Consider the following 16993-nt stretch of genomic DNA (forward strand, 5'->3'; position numbering starts at 1 on the left):
TCTTGGCAGCTAAGCAGTGTTTTGCCTGTTTAGTACACATGGGAACACCAGATGCAGTAGGAATTTTGACATTTCTGGAAAATGCTTCTTTTCTATAGCTATTCAAATTGGATTTTTTTTTCTTTGGATTAATAGTATAGAGAAAAGGAAGGGGTCAAACAGACACTGTATCTTTGAAAGACATCTTTACCACACTGCTTAGGCCCAATTCCAGCTGTTTTTGGCAGCTAAACCGCGCTGTGCCTAGTTAGTAGTTTTATTTGAGACCACCTGCTAGTACCAGGTCCTCTAGATCTTTTTACATTACCAACACATGATTTTTTTATCTCCAACAATACAGTTTGGAATTTTTTTCAGTAAATTACTTGTAGATATAAGTATAAGGGGGTAAAATAGTTGATGGTCTTCACCTCCAGCTGTATCACACTGCATAGTCCCAATCATGTCCAGTCTTGGCAGCTAAGCAGTGTTTGGCCTGGTTAACTCCTTTCCGACATTTGACGTACATTTACGTCATGGTCGGGATGTACTTCCCAACACATGGCATAAATGTACATCATGCCTTTGAAGTGCCACCGCGTCTATAGATGCGTGACAGAGGGACGATGTCTGCTGTCCCTGACAGCAGACATCCTCCCTCATTGCCCAGGGGGGGCAGCGATGCCCCCCGTCATGGGCGATCGCTGCGATTGGCTGTTCAAACGTGAACAGCCAAAACCAGCGTTAAACTGTGTGTTGTGTAAAATTTAGACTCTGCTGCCCCCTAGTGTCCAAAAAAATTAAAGGCGGTTGAAATGATGTAATAATAAAGCTTAGATATGGTTTATGTTAGTTATTAACTATTTTGAGTGGTATGATTATTTGTCTCACAAGCAGAAAATTTTACATTTTGCAAATAGCAAAATGTTCAATTTTTTTACGACATTTTGGTATTTTTCACAAAAAAAAATGTATCGACCAAAATTTACCACTAATTTAAAGTACAATGTGTCACGGGAAAACAATCTCAAAATCACTGGGATAAGTAAAAGCAAAAAAAAGTTATCCCCACTTAAGTGATACATGTCAGATTTGAAAAAAAGGGCTCTGTCAGGAAGGCAAAAACATGCTGTGTCGGGAAGGGGTTAGTACTTGGATCGGAGACCAAATGAGAACACCAGGTGCAGTGGGAATTTTGACATTTCTGGAAAATGCTTCTTCTCTGTAGCTATTCAAATTGGATTTTTTTTCTTTGAATTAATAGTATAGAGAAAAGGTAACATCTTTACCACACTGCTTAGGCCCAATTCCAGCTGTTTTTGGCAGCTAAACCACGCTGTGCCTAGTTAGTAGTTTTATTTGAGACCACCTGCTAGTACCAGGTCCTGTAGATCTTTTTACATTTTCTCTTTCAATGGTCCTGGTGACACAGCTCAACATTGGGGATGTAGGAGGGTCCGAAGGAGCCAGGCACCTATCCTAAAGCTTTAGAGGGTATGCTCCTCCCCTACTGCATCCCGGACTCTTCAGTTCGTGTTAGGTGCCCACTGGAGTGAGTGCTATTCTAAAGGGCTGCGGGAGCAGCCGAAGAATTAGAGTAGTTAGGGTATTTTATTATTTTATTAACTTTTCACTCTAGCTAGGTAGGCTCAGTGTGAGGATTCTCATTAGTGAATCCTCACACTGCTAGCGCAGCAGGAGCTGACAGAAGCACGTCCTGTCAGCTCACTGTGCACAGGGGAGACGCTGTCTGGCCTCCCTGTGCAGCGCTTACAGCTTCTTTTAAGAAGCTGCCTGGGCTCCGGAGCGCTCCGGAACTGGCTTCACGCTAGGTGGGGATCATGGGGGACAGGCGCTCCGTGATGGCGGCGGCCATTTTCTGCGGAGCTTACACACTGAGCTCCTGTTATGAGAGGACAGCAGTGTGTTACAGGCATGTTCCAAGTGGTCCCCAGCCGAGGGGGAGATACTGGAACTAGGAGATCCTATTAAGGGAGCGGCTGTCTGGGGGTGGTTGGCGCTAAAAGTCACGGACCCCGCAGCAGCAGGGACTTGGTCTCTTCCCTCACTCTGTTTTGGCGCCATTCGGAACGCTTGCAGCGGAGCTGAGCTGGCTGACAGATCCTGACAGAGTGTTTGGATTTCCTGGGCATCGTTTCCCCGCATTTGAAACCGACAGACAGATAAGTGGCTGGGTGCATTGACTCTGTATAAGCACTGTTGTACATTGTATGCACTGTGTGGTTACTTTTACATCATGTCTGAGCAACAAACTGTGGTTTTGGGGGAGGGAGCCCTTAATACATTGAGCGCTTGTAATGTCTGTACACAAAAGTTTGTACCTGAGCAGATGGCCAAGGGGGGTTTGTGTATTACTTGCGCTGCTGTGAGACCCATGGGGAGTGAATCCCAGAGGGCAGAGCAAATTGAACCCACATGGGCGAGTGCCCTGGGCAGGTCTGTTAACGCTTTAGTGCAATTGCTGGACAGACAGGGTGATGCCTTGGTAGAATCTCAGAGACCTATGTCATCATCTCAGCAGTCCTCTGGCTCCTTGCCTCTTACCCAGGCAGATCCTGCTTTCATACAGGTGATGCAGGATACTGCAAAGGGGATCAACAGATTTAGTGATTTACTAGACAAGATTGATGTTGATGCTGTAGGTACCCCTAAAAGGTCTTACTCTGTGCCTTTATTGGTAGATGAAGAGGAGGGAGCATATACAGACATTCCCTGGGAGCAGGGTGATGATTCCGAAGATTCCTCAGCCGCAGGGGTGGAGGATTTGATTACGGCTGTTAAACAGGCTTTAAAACTTTCTGTGGAGGATAAAACTCCTGCTAAAGGTGTATTTAAACGACAGCGTAAGGAAGCTGTTACTTTTCCTTCAGATGAAGGTTTACAAGAATTGCTGGAAGGGGCTTGGAAAACGCCCGATAAAAGGCTGCAGATGCCAAAGAGATTCTTAAGTCTGTACCCCATGCCAGAGTCTCATGCGGAGCTCTGGGAAAAAGTGCCAGTAGTTGATGCTTCTGTGGCACGTCTGTCAAAAGCTACTGTATTACCAGTACAAGGGGGAGCAGCTTTTAAGGATCCTGTGGACAAAAAGCTTGAGGGTAACCTCAAAGCTATACTTGAAGGGGTGGGATACACTCTACGTCCCCTTATTGCTTCAGCCTGGGTCTCTAAGGCCATGATTGAGTGGGCCAATGATTTGTGCACCATTTTACATGCTGACCCTTGTGTGTTGTTGCTGGCGGAGAAGCTTAAAGCAGCTGCAGAGTATGTGCTGGAAGCGGAAGAGGAAGCTCTCAAAATGGCTACCAGAGTTTCCACAGTGTCTATCAATGCCAGGAGAGTACTCTGGCTTAAGGCTTGGGAAGCAGATAATGAGTCTAAGAAGGCCTTAGAAACATTAGCTTTTAAAGGAAAGCTGTTATTTGGCTCTGAATTAGAAGAGATTATTAAGCAGGCCACGGGTGGCAAGAGTACCTTCCTGCCTGCCCCCGCAGCCAAACAGACATCAAGATTTTCTGCTTTTAGGCCGTCCTTTCGGCCCTAACCTAGAGGTGGTGCGTCATTTCGAGGACAGTCATTTAGGGGAAAGTTTCAGTCCTCCAGGGGTAAGGCCCCGAAGTCAAAGTTTGGTTCCTTTCACAAGAAACCTAACACCAAAGGAGAGGACAAACCCTCCGCATGACTGTCAGGGGATTTGCCTGGCAGTGGTAAAGGTGGGGGGACGTCTTTCACAGTTCAGGGACGCATGGGCATTACTATACCAGGATTCCTGGGTATTAGACATTATAGCCCAGGGTTACAGAATTCCCTTCAAAGGTCTTCCTCCGAGAAGATTCATTCCCACTTCACTACCAAAGGAGGCTCGGCTCCGTACAGCTCTCTTGGGAGCGGCTCACTCTCTGTTAGAGAAGGGGGTGGTAATCCCGGTCCCCAGGGCAGAATGGAAGAGAGGATTTTATTCCACTCTGTTTCTGGTACCCAAACCAGATGGGTCTTTCAGACCAATCCTGAATTTAAAGTCACTGAATGTCCATTTGTGGGTAGACCATTTCAAAATGGAGTCTCTACGGTCAGTGCTGCTAAGCCTGGACCAGGGGGAATTTTTGGCGTCCATGGATGTCCAGGACGCGTACCTTCATGTCCCTATACATCCAGAACATCAGGCTCTGTTGAGGTTTGCGATAGGAGACCTCCATTTACAATTCCAGGCGTTGCCCTTTGGTCTGGCAACAGCACCAAGGGTTTTCACCAAGATAATGTCTGTAATGGCGGCTGTGCTTCGGCTGAGGGGAATCACAGTGATACCATATTTGGACGACCTGCTGTTCAAAGCAGAGTCAGCAGACATGTTGCAGAGTCACTTGGCAGAAGCCATCAGTTTTTTGCAGGCTCACGGCTGGCTTTTATACTTACAAAAGTCTCAGTTGGTGCCGTCACAGAGACTCCAATTCTTGGGAGTCATTCTGGATACCCATTTACATCGGGTATTCCTACCAGAGGCAAAGTCCAGGGATCTGGTCGCCTTAGTCCAGGAGATTCTCAGCTCTCGGAGCACATCAGTGTGGAGGTGCCTCAAGCTGCTGGGGAAGATGGTGGCGTCTTTCGAGATGTTGCAGTTTGCCAGGTTCCACTCTCGGGTGTTCCAGTGGAACATTTTGACGGCTTGGTCAGGAAACACGCAGAACATGAAGTCAGAACAGATAGTGCTGTCTTCGGAAACTCGATCCTCCCTGAAATGGTGGACAGAGGTGGACTCCCTTCAGTGGGGTCGGTCCCTGCAGTCCTGGAGCTGGCTGGTAGTCACTACCGATGCCAGTCTCAGGGGCTGGGGTGGCAGTAGTCTTGGACCTGCGCCTGCAGGGCTTGTGGACTCCAGAGGAGTCTACCTTACCGATCAACATCTTGGAACTGAGAGCTGTGTGGAAAGTAATTTCTCTGGCGGGAGACAGATTACAGAGGCTCCCTTTAAGGATTCAGACCGACAACGCCACAGCTGTGGTGTATCTGAATCACCAGGGAGGCACACGCAGCAAAATGGCTATGTGGGAGGTGTCCAGAATCTTCTTGTGTGCGGAACAGAATGTTCCAGCATTATCAGCTATATTCATACCAGGAGTGGAGAATATAGAGGCCGACTTCCTGAGCAGGGAGGAGCTGATGGAAGGGGAATGGAGCCTGAACTCACAGGTTTTTCACCAGATTACACGGAGGTGGGGAACCCCGGATGTGGACCTGATGGCATCGAGGTTCAACCATCAGGTACCCAGGTTTTATGCCAGAACGAGGGACCCACTGGCAGAAGCAGTGGATGCCATGACTATCCCCTGGGAGGGGAATCTCCTTTACGTCTTTCCACCATTTCCAATGCTGGCAAGGGTGTTGAAAAAGATACAGGCCCAGGCAAGTCCAGTGATCTTAGTGGCCCCAGATTGGCCAAGGAGGTCCTGGTACTCGAGGCTTCAGAGATTGTCTGTGGACTCGTGGCGTCTACCTCTGAGGTCAGACCTTCTAAGACAAGGACCGTTCAACCATCAGGATTCAGCTCGATTAATTTTGACGGCCTGGCTGTTGAAACCGCCAGTTTTAAAAAAAAAAATGTTTATTCAGAGCCATTGCATATAAAATGTAAACGGTGTACAATAAACAATGTACAGTAAACAATGTATAGTAAATAACTTCTTGAACATAGCAGACACAATGTTAGCAGGTTCATGTTACACAGTTTCAAGGACTTAGTATCTGTGATAATAGTAACGCTAAATCTCCTTAGGCCTTTTGTCCTACTGAACCGGGGTCTTATATATTATATATATATATATATATATATATATATATATATATATATATATATATATATATAAGTGCCAATTGAGATTCTGCTGGCCACCGGTGTAAATAAGAGTGTTTTGTCTGCACATATATTCAGGGATAACTAGGCCCATCATTTTCCATATAATATAAAGGGGGGGTGGGGGGGTGGAGGTTATAATATGATGATGTAAATAGGGAACATTGGGTTGGGGAGGGGAGGAGGGGGGGTACCTTATTGGATTTCTGCTCTGCAGCTCATTGTGAAAACTTGAAACATTCATACAACTACAGTGTTTCTACGGGTCTCAAGTATCTTATAAATATTTTGTCTTAATTCTGGGTCACGACTGTCTATGAATGGTGCCCAAACAGCGTAGTAGCGTGAAGAGGTTGAGTTTGTGTTTCGAAGGATGTCATATCGGTCGTAGTACATATATTTTAAGAGGAGAGTTTCGACCTCAGTTACAGTGGGTACCTGGGGGGTGATCCAAGCATTTAATATAACTTTTTTGGCTACCGTTACTATAAGTGTCAGGATGGGGATTAGGTATAGCTGGGAAGGGGGGAGCGACCATGGGTCAAAATTTGCAAAAAGAAGCGGGATCGGGTGCAGTGAAACTTTTGTTTGAAAGTTTCTATTTATGAAATATATTAGCTTAAACCAAAATTTCTTTATACACCTATAGTTCCAAAAGTTATGGAGGTAATTTGCTAACTGGTGTTTGCATTTAGGGCATTTCCCCGATTCCTCTGGTACATAATGGCTGCGTTGTTGTTAGGTGATATAAGCTCTGTGAAGAGTTTTAATATGTACCTCCTGGAGAATTGAGGCTTTCAGTATACGTATGGTGGAGTGATAATATTTATAGAGGAGTGTTTTGTCATCTGATAGTTGAATATCTTGCGACCATTTATGTGTTATCTTTCCCACACAACCTCCGCCAGCAGTTCCGCCAGTGCTTGATATAGAAATTTGGTTTTGTATTTACCGTTTTGGAGTTTCATGATTAAAGCATTTAGCCACGGTGGTGTAAGGCTCTGGGTGTTCATATTGGGAAGAGATCTGGCATAGTGCAGTAATTGATATATAGTGAAGTAGCTGTTTGCGGGGAGACCGAACCCATCTTGAAGCTCCGAGGTCGCCAACATTCTGCCTCCGTGTCACGACTGGGGATTTGGGACCCGGGAGGGACCTTGGTGGCTAGCTGAAAACCCAATGGAAACAGGACGGAGGCAAGTGAATACAAATGAGTAAAGTTTATTGCATAGAATGAACTGGTACAGGGGACATTTGAAAGTCTGTAAAAGTCTTTGGAAAGCTGGGAACTGATAACAGTAACTTGGAGGCACGTAGTAGAGGCACGGTAGCACAGGAGCTGGAAAGCACAGAGTAGGGCCACTGGAGTGCAGGTGCCGGAAGCACAGAGTTGGACCACTGGAGAGCAGGTGCCGGAAGCACGGAGTTGGACCACTGGAGAGCAGGTGCCGGAAGCACGGTAGGCAGTGGTGAAGGTGGTTGCGGGTGCAGGTACTGAGGCACGCAGAGGCAGGTGGACACAGGTGCAGATGCTGGAGCGTGCGGGTGCAAGTGGTCACAGGTGCAGGTAACTCGGAAGAACAGGTGCAGGAAACTCGGAAGCACAGGTGCAGGTAACTCGAAATGCAGGAATGGATGAACACTGGTGCAGATGAACACAGGTACAGGTAAGTCGGAAGCACAGGTGCAGGTAACTCAGAAGCACAGGTGCAGGTAACTTCGGAAGGCAGGAACGGATGAACACTGGTACAGATGAACACAGGTGCAGATAACTTGGAAGAACAGGTGCAGGAAACTCAGAAGCACAGGTGCAGGTAACTCGAAATGCAGGAACGGATGAACACTGGTGCAGATGAACACAGGTACAGGTAAGTCGGAAGCACAGGTGCAGGTAACTCAGAAGCACAGGTGCAGGGTACTTTTGGAAGGCAGGAACGGATGAACACTGGCACAGATGAACACAGGTGCAGATAACTTGGAAGCACAGGTGCAGGTAACTGGAAGCACAGGTGCAGGCGACTCGGGAACACAGGTGCAGGCGACTCGGGAACACAGGTGCAGGTGACTCGGGAACACAGGTGCAGGTGACTCGGGAACACAGGTGCAGTTGACTCGGGAACACAGGTGCTGGGACAGGAAGCAGGTACTGGATACAGGTACAGGGTAACACTGGTGCAGGTACTTGTAATGCAGGAACAGGTGAACACTGGTGCAGGGTCCTGAAGGCACACAGGTGTAGGAATGCTGGTGCAGGGTTTTGGAGGCACACAGGTGTAGGAACGCTGGTGCAGGGTGTTGGAGGCACACAGGTGTAGGAACGCTGGTGCAGGGTGTTGGAGGCACACAGGTGTAGGAATGCTGGTGCAGGTACTTGGAGACACACAGGTGTAGAAATGTTGGTGCAGGGTCTTGGAAGCAGGATACAAATGCTGGGTAACTGGAATACCACAGAGCTTAAGCAGGAACACAAGCTGAAGCTTCCTCCCAAGTTATTGACAACAATGCAAAAGCAAAGCATCTATGCAGGGCTGGGAGGATAACCCCTCAGAGCAGCACTGATTGGCCATCCGGGTGATTGGGAATGGCCACACCTGGAACAGTCTCTGGATGAGGCCAACAGGGAACTTGTATAAATCCTTTCAAGTGGTAACCACAGAGTTAATGGCTGAATCAGAATCACCAAGGTGCTCATTACAAGCAAATACTCAGATCTTGCTGCAGCAGGCTGAGAAACAAGACTGACAGGCAGGTAAGACAGGACAAACACACTGAGTTCTGACAGGATTGTGACACTCCGGGGTCGAATACCTGTGAAATAGCTTTGAGGCCCTTGTTTCGTAGACGGTGGAAGATCGAGCTATCCACACCTGGTGGGAACATTGGATTTCCCCAAATGGGAAGCCAGTGTGATACTCGGGGGTCGTGGCCCAGAGCAGTGGAGATCGCCCACCATGCTGTGTGGACGTCTTTAAAGAGAGGGTTTTTGTATATGTGTGTTGGTATGTGAGTCTTAGGTGTGTGTAGGAGAGCGGCTGGGGAGTAAGGGGAGAACATAGCGCCGTCCACGTGGAAGTCCGAGTAGTCACTTTTCTCTAGTAGCCAACCCAGAGCAAATCTACACAGGAGTGACCTCGAGTATTGCTTTAGGTTTGGGATATTGAGCCCTCCCAGATTCTTGGGGAGGTGTAGCTTGTGTAGTGCGATTTTTGGCTTTTTGCCATTCCAGAGGAATTGTGATATCAGGGAATTAATTTTAAGGATATCTTTATTGTTTAGCGGGATAGGGAGCATTTGCATTACGTACATCAGTTTGGGCAGAATCATGGATTTTATAACTTCTGTCCTACCTAGTAGCGACAGAGGCAAGTCTTTCCACGTGGACAGTGATTTGGTTATGTTTTGAAAGATGGGGTCATAGTTGCTGGGGTATAGTTGATCAATTGTTACGGGTATGTATATGCCTAGATATTTTATCTGTTTTTTTTTAATCTTTATGCTGCGGAGATTTTGATCGTCTGGGAAAGAGGGGGGTGTTCCTCTCAGAGTCATCAGCTCTGATTTGTGAATGTTAATTTTATAGCCTGAGAAAGTGCCGAATTGTTGGATAATATTGTAGGCTTCGGGAAGTGAATGTTGTGGGGCAGTGAGAAATAGAAGCATATCATCTGCGAACAGGGATACTCTTAGGTCTACAGATCCAATTTGAATTCCCTGAAACCTCTGGGACTGTCGGAGGGCAATCGCCAGGGGTTCCAGGGCTAGGGCAAATAGCAGGGGTGACAAAGGGCACCCCTGCCTGGTGCCTCTTAAAATGGGCACCGGATCTGAGAGGATTCCATTACAGTGTATCCTGGATGCAGAGTTGCTATACAGAGTGTTTAGTATGGAGATAAATTTTCCGGGGAACAAGAATTTACGCAAATTAGTATATAGATGATCCCAGTGGACCATGTCAAAAGCCTTTTCCGCATCCAGCAAAAGTATCGCTAGCGCGGGGCCCGACACGGCCCACTGGGACTGCTGCAGTACTGACAGTACCCTCCTGATATTTGTTACCGGATTGCGTCCCATAACAAATCCAGTTTGGTCTTTGTGTACAAGGGTAGGTAACATTGGTTTTAGCCGCTCGGCCAAGATCTTAGTCAGGATTTTGTAATCCGTGTCTAGCAGGGATATAGGTCTGTAGGAGCCTGGGTCAGATAAATCACGGCCCGGTTTGGGGAGCACTTTAATTGTGGCTGTATTAAAGTAGAGAGGGGCTTGGTCTGAGTGGAAAATAGAGTTGTACATGTTCATTAGTATGGGGGCGATTTGTGGTGCGAGGAGCTTGAAATATTCAGACGTCAAGCCGTCTGGGCCTGGGGCTTTTCCGGGTTTGAGACCTGCTATAGCGTTTAGTATTTCGTCTAGTGAAAAATCTTTACAAAGAGAATCGGACATGGGTGTCGTCAAGTGTGGCGTCGGAAGATTTTCCCAGAATTGTGTGGCTGCACAATCATCGGAGACGGGGGACGAATATAGTGATTTATAATAGGCATTTAAGGTGTTGGCAATTTGCACATTATTGGAGGTTATGGTGCCATCTTGACATTACAGAGGATGGATTGTGGAGGGGGAGTTATATCCTTTGAGTAGATTTTATAACAATCTACTAGATCAGGGGTGGCCAACCGGTCAGAGGTAAAGAGCCGAAAAATATCGGTAGTCAAGCTAAAGAGCCAACATCATGCGCACGCCGAAGGCGCATGCGCCAAAAAAAGGGGTGTAGTCTATTTTGACCCCTTGGGTGGGTGTGATACAAATATGCCTCCAATAGTGCAGTGCCATATATACATATGCCCCCAATAGTGCCAGATACACATATGCCCCCCACGGTGCCAGATATGCACCACACGGTGCCGGGTATGCCCCTACGGTGCCAGAGAGCTGGTATGCCCCCACAGTGCCACAAACTGCTATGCCCCCACAGTGCAAATTTCCCAGCAGCAGCACTCACCGTTGTTGCTGCTGCTGCCGGGCGGGGAGAGGACAGTCTGGTGTCCCCCTGCAGTCCGACTACTGTCATGTCACCGAGGGGAGGGGAGCACAGCACACCGCGCGTCTCCTTCCCCTCACTTCCCTGTGACTGGTCCATTCACCAATCAAAGCTCGCTGGCCGGCTCCTGATTGGCTGCTGGCCACGGCACAGTCACAAGGATGCACAGTAAGGGGTAGGAGAGATGCGCAATACGCGCTCTCCTCCCCTCAGAAGGAGAAGGGATTCAGGGAACTGGGAGCAGTGGGGACTGGGACGGACGGTGGGTGGCGGGCAGCAGTGGGAGCAGGAGCCGCACTTTACAAGGGGAGAGCCGCATGAGGCTCAAGAGCCTCGGGTTGGCCACCACTGTACTAGATTTATTGCCATAACTTGTGAAATTTAGCGTTGGAGGCAAATGTGTAAAGAGCTTCAGATTTTATAAGAAGACCCTCAAATGTGGCTTTGGCCTGGGTGTAGCTAAGTTTGGTGGCTGGGGTGGGGGAGGATTTGTACCCCAAGAAAGCGGTCGTGAGGTCCGCTTGGGCTTGGGCAAAAGCTAGGGCTATCGTTTTATGTTGGTATGAAGTGTGTGCGATTATAGCTCCTCTGATTGCAGCTTTGGAAGCTTGCCAGAATAGAGCCGGGTTGGTACCGGCCGTTTCTTTGTTGTTTTGTGTATATTCATCCCATGCTTTTAAGACCACTGCTTTTAGGGAGTAGGATGTAGTAATAGATGAGGGGCATCTCCATGATATGAATGAGCTTTTTTCTGGTGATACTTTCAGGAAAATCCAGATCACAGCGTGGTCGGATAGTGAGATTGGTTCTATATGAGACATGAGGATTTTTGGGAAAAGGTCTGTAGAAGTAAGTATGTAATCTATCCTGGATAGTGTGCTGGTGGCTGAGTAAAGACACGTGTAGTCACGGTCAGTGGGATGGAAGATCCGCCATATATCCTGTAGATGCAGTTGAGTTGCTAGGGCCGGGACACCTAAACTAAGGAGCTTTCTTGAAGTAGGGAATTGTTTATCTAATTCTGGGTGGGAAATTAAATTGAGATCTCCACAGAGAATGATTGGGAGATGCATGTGTGGGGTGAGTTGTTTTATGATAGTCTGGAAGAACGTTTTTGAATAGGCATTAGGGGCATAGGCGTTGAGGAGGATATATTGTGTATGTGCGATAGTGAGGCGTGTAAGAGTATATATACCCTCTGGGTCAGAGAATAAGGTGTCAGCTGTCAGCGGAGTGTGTCTCTTGCTCAGGACCACGACCCCTCGGGCCTTGGTGTTAAAATATGAAGAGGAATGCACCTGCCACTGGAGAGCGTTAAGTTTGGCGACCTCGGTAGGCATCAGATGAGTTTCCTGCAAACACACAATGTCAAGGTTTAATTTATTTAAGTACATTAGAATCTTTTTGCGTTTTTGTGGGGAGTAGATGCCACCCACATTCCAGCTACCCAATGTTAACGTGGTCATCTAGGTAAAAGGTAGGGGGAAGGAGACAATGATATACAAAGCATATGTTGAATTATACTTGTGAAACCTAATATCTGCATAGTGGTACCCTGTTGGGGGGGAGAGGAGGGGGAGGGTGGAGGAGGGGAAACTGAATTAAAATTGAAGTGTAGACTTCCAAACATAAAAATAACAAACCATTTCGTCATCGATATTTTGCTCATCGATGAGATGTGGCGCTCCTTAACCTCGGAGCCCATAGTTGAACATAACAGTAGAGGTATCTAGACCTCTAATTAACCAACTGTCGCCCGCCAGGCAAAATTAGAGGATGGGTAAATGCAATAGCAGGGGGAGGAGGGGGTAGAGAAAATGGCAAAAGGGAAGAAAGAGGGGCATTCACATAATATTGCAAATATCAAAAGCATACTGGCATAGTCATAAGTGTTAGTCTGCAAAAACCCATATAATTGGTTTAGTTCAAGTGAGGGAGGGTGGGGGGAGGGGGAGAGTATGGAGGGGGGAGTTGAGTAGTGAAGTAACAACAGGTGGAAGGGGGGGATGAGAGGTACAGTGATGAAAGGTTGACTGTCCAGCCATAAGCGGGATGCCTATACCTTTTTCAGTGGATAAGTACAATACGGAGTTTAGGCAAGAGGAAATGTATAAGGTAGGGGAGGAGGCTAGAGCCTCGGTGACTGAGAATTAAGTATGTTGTTCCAGGAAAATATTATCTATCTGCAGTTGCTGAACTGGACCTGCCAACATTCAGCAAAGAAACAAGAGTTGGTGGACGATTTTCCATAATATCTTGTTGTACCAGTGTGGGCAAGCTGCTAGACCAGTGTCTTGCTGCTTAAGTATCTGCCGCCCAGTCTGTTTGTTGGTCTGCAGGAGGAGCGGCTTCATCTAGGTATGCGTCGGCGTCCAGATGGGAGAGAAAGTCTTTAAATGAGTTCCCCTCATGGATGCGCCGGATACAACATGGCGAACTTTATCCCATCACGGATGAGTCTGGAGCATGTGGGGGCGAAGTCTCTCCTAGCTTTGGAAAGTTCGGCGGAGTAATCCTGGAAAACAAGTATTTTATGGCCTTGCCACGTAATGTCCCTGATTTTGCGTGAGGATGACCATATGAGTTCCTTATGTAGGAAGTTTAAAGTCTTGAATATTACAGCATGGGGCCTGGCGCCTTCTTGTGGCCGTTGAGAGCCCAGTCTGTGTGCGCTTTCGATGATTAGATCGTTACACCTGTCTGTGATATGCAAGAGTTCTGGTAAAGTGATTCTAATAAAGTCAAAGAGATCTTGCCCTTTTACAGATTTAGGGATGCCTATCAGCCGTAGATTACATCTCCTGGACCTGTTTTCGAGGTCCTGAACCTTGTTATGGAGGAAGTTTATTTCCTTGTTTGCAGATTTAAGAGAGGATTTCAAGTCCGTAATGTCAGCAAAGTTTGCGCCTACTGTTTGCTCTGTGGAAATAACTCTCTGTTGGAGTTGATCTATTCTTCTGCCGAGATCATCAGTCTGTGCCTTTAGCAGAGGACCTATGGCTGTCCTGATGGCCATAATCATGTCCCCATATGTGACGGCTGTTGCGGGCACTCACTGTGGGAAGCGTTCTGGTCATCTTGGTGAGAGAAGTGCGAAGTGCAGGGGGGGAGTGGGACCCCTTGAGTCTGGGGCAGGTGAGGTTGGTGCAGCTCAGCGGGAGCTGGCGTCTTGCGCCATCTTAGGACCTGGTGTCTGGCGGTCCTTGTCTCTCCTGCGTGTTTGGTTGCTCGGCATAGCATTGTAATAGCGCTTCATACAATGGGGTGTAGGTAGGGGGAGGCGGGTTAGTGGCGGGCGGCGGTTATGAAGGCAGAAAGCCATGTATATTAGGTTTTCGGGCTTCCGGGTATTGGAGCTGAAATCCCCTGTTACTGCTGCATCAGGGGGTGGGACCGGGAGTCCTCACTCATATAAATTTATAGAATTGCTGAGCCAGATGTCAAATCAGTTTAGAGGCAAGATAAAGTATATTACAGGGAAAAATATAGACATCACTGAGCTTTGGTGGGGTGTGGTGGAGGGTGGTAGTTTCCACCTGTGGCAATAGACCTGGGAGAAAGAGCAGGGTGTATAGTAACCAGCGTGCAGCTCCTGAGCCTCTGTGTCTGACAGCTTATATCAATGTAAAAAGTCAGAATAGTGTGGTTCTTATGGAGAGGGAGCACACAGTCTCTTCCGAGTGAGGCAGTCTAATAATGAAGGCTTGTGAGGCTTATTCGTATCTTGGGGGCTGAAATAGATAGCCCAGGGTTTATGCTGTGTTTGTGCTGCGTTTTAAAATGGCGGCCGGGTCTTGGGAGCAGGGAGGCTTAGAAGCCCAAATTCGCACCCACAATCTTCCCTGGAGGGAGGGCTGCCCCTGGTGAGGCCTCCGGAGGCAGTGGGAGATGTGCAGATATGAGGTGAGTACCTGGAGCGGGCATAGAAGCCCGCGATTGCGTCCGCGGCGTTCGCGTCTCAGCCTGCCCCAAAATCTAGGCCCCGGCTTCCCCGAACTGCTCCGTCGGAGTAGGCCGCAAAGACGCTTAGAAGAGTCTCCCGGCTCCGCTGCTCTACCCGGCGGGCGTCCCCGGTATCTGGGCGCTTGGGAGGATGGTTTTAGGGCACTTCAGAGGGATCCAGGCACCTTCAAACAGTGGTTTTCTGGTGTTTTCAGACGGAGCTCTCAGGCACTGCGTCTGGTCTTGGTCTCAGTCAGGCCACGCCCCCTGAAACCACCATTTTAAGGAATAAAGGGTTCTCAGAGGCGGTGGTTAACACCATGATAAAAGCCAGAAAGTCAGTGTCTTCTGCAAATTATTATAGGGTCTGGAAAACCTATATTCGGTGTGAGAGACAGAAGTCACACACATCACATTTTAAATTGACAAAAATGTTGGAATTTTTGCAGGATGGTTTTTCCTGGGTTAAGCCTTCAGTCACTAAAAGTGCAGATCTCGGCCTTGTCCATTTACTTTCAGAAAAGGATTGCATTATTGCCGGAAGTACAGACCTTCCTACAGGGGGTGTCTCGGTTGAAACCTCCCTACAAACAACCAGTAGCACCATGGGACTTGTCTCTGGTTTTGGAATGCCTTCAGAAGGCACCTTTTGAACCATTAAGGTCGGCTGACCTTAAGTTCCTTACATGGAAACTGGTATTTTTGTTGGCAGTGGTGTCAGCAAAAAGGGTGTCAGAGTTGGGAGCATTGTCATGCAAGTCCCCTTTCCTGATATTTCACGATGATAGGGCAGTCCTTCGGACGGTACCCCAGTTTTTGCCAAAAGTAGTCTCTGCGGTACTTGTTTCCTATCTGGGCGCCCAGGTTTTCTAATGAAATCGTATCGCATCGCATCGGATTCGGTACTCGATGATGTACGATGGCATACGATGCTATCCGATCCGATCCGATTTCATTTTAAAATCGTTCAATATCGTGTATGTGCATTTGTGGTATCCGATGCGATACGATTTCCCATAGGAAACAATGTGAAATGGCTCAATTTAGCCAAATTATCATAGGAACAATAGTAAATGGGCCAAAAACACCCCTGAACATTGAAATGTCCCCCCAAAAGTAGTTGACGCCCCCCCGCCATCAACGTGAACCCGAAGCATGGCGAGCGCAGCGAGGCCGCGAGGGGCGGCGGTACGCGTCCTCCGACCTTTTCATGCCCTACTATCCACTAGGGCGTGGAGTGAGAATAGAATAGTGTGGCGAGCGCAGCGAGCCACCGAGCCCGAAGTGTGGCGAGCGCAGCGAGCCCCACGAGGGGACGCGGATAACTTCACAGTTATACGCGTCCCCTCGCGGGCTTCCCAGGTGTCCATGGTGACGCAGACACCTGGGAAGCCCGCGAAGGGACGCGTTTACCTGTGAAGGTATCCGCGTCCCCTCGCGGGGCTCGCTGCGCTCGCCACGCTTCGGGCTCGGTGGCTCGCTGCGCTCGCCACACTATTCTATTCTCACTCCACGCCCTAGTGGATAGTAGGGCATGAAAAGGTCAGAGGACGCGTACCGCCGCCCCTCGCGGGCTCGCTGCACTCGCCACGCTTCAGGTTCACGTTGATGGAGGGGTGGCGTCAACTACTTTTGGGGGGACATTCCACTGCTCTGTGGGTTTTTTTGGGGTTTCTGGCCCATTTACCATTCTTCCCTATGCTGATTTGGGTAAATTGATCCATTTAACATTGTTTCCTATGGGAAATCGGATCGCATCGTTCAATATCGTGTATGTGCATTTGTGGTATCCGATGCGATGCGATACGATTTTTATACGGAGAATAGCAGGTTGCGCAATTAACGTAGCGGGCGCCCAGATAGGAAACAAGTACCGTCTCTGCTTTCCATCTAAATCAGGAGATAGTTCTGCCTGTGTTCCAACCCCCAAAAGGTTCAAGAAAAAGGGACAAATTGAGGAATTTGGATGTTGTGCGTGCCTTGCGCGTTTATGTGGACAGAGTTAAGTGTGTCAGAAAGACTGATACCTTGCTAGTGTTGTATGACATACACAAAATTGGTTGGCCTGCTTCTAAACAGACCATTGCTAGGTGGTTGCGCTCTGTTATAGTGTTTGCATATACTAAAGTTGGTAGGCCTGTACCGGCCAGAATTAATGCGCATACCACCAG

Source organism: Crinia signifera, chromosome 2, assembly GCF_055691185.1.
Source record: "Crinia signifera chromosome 2, ASM5569118v1, whole genome shotgun sequence".
NCBI classification, from domain to species: Eukaryota; Metazoa; Chordata; class Amphibia; order Anura; family Myobatrachidae; genus Crinia; species Crinia signifera.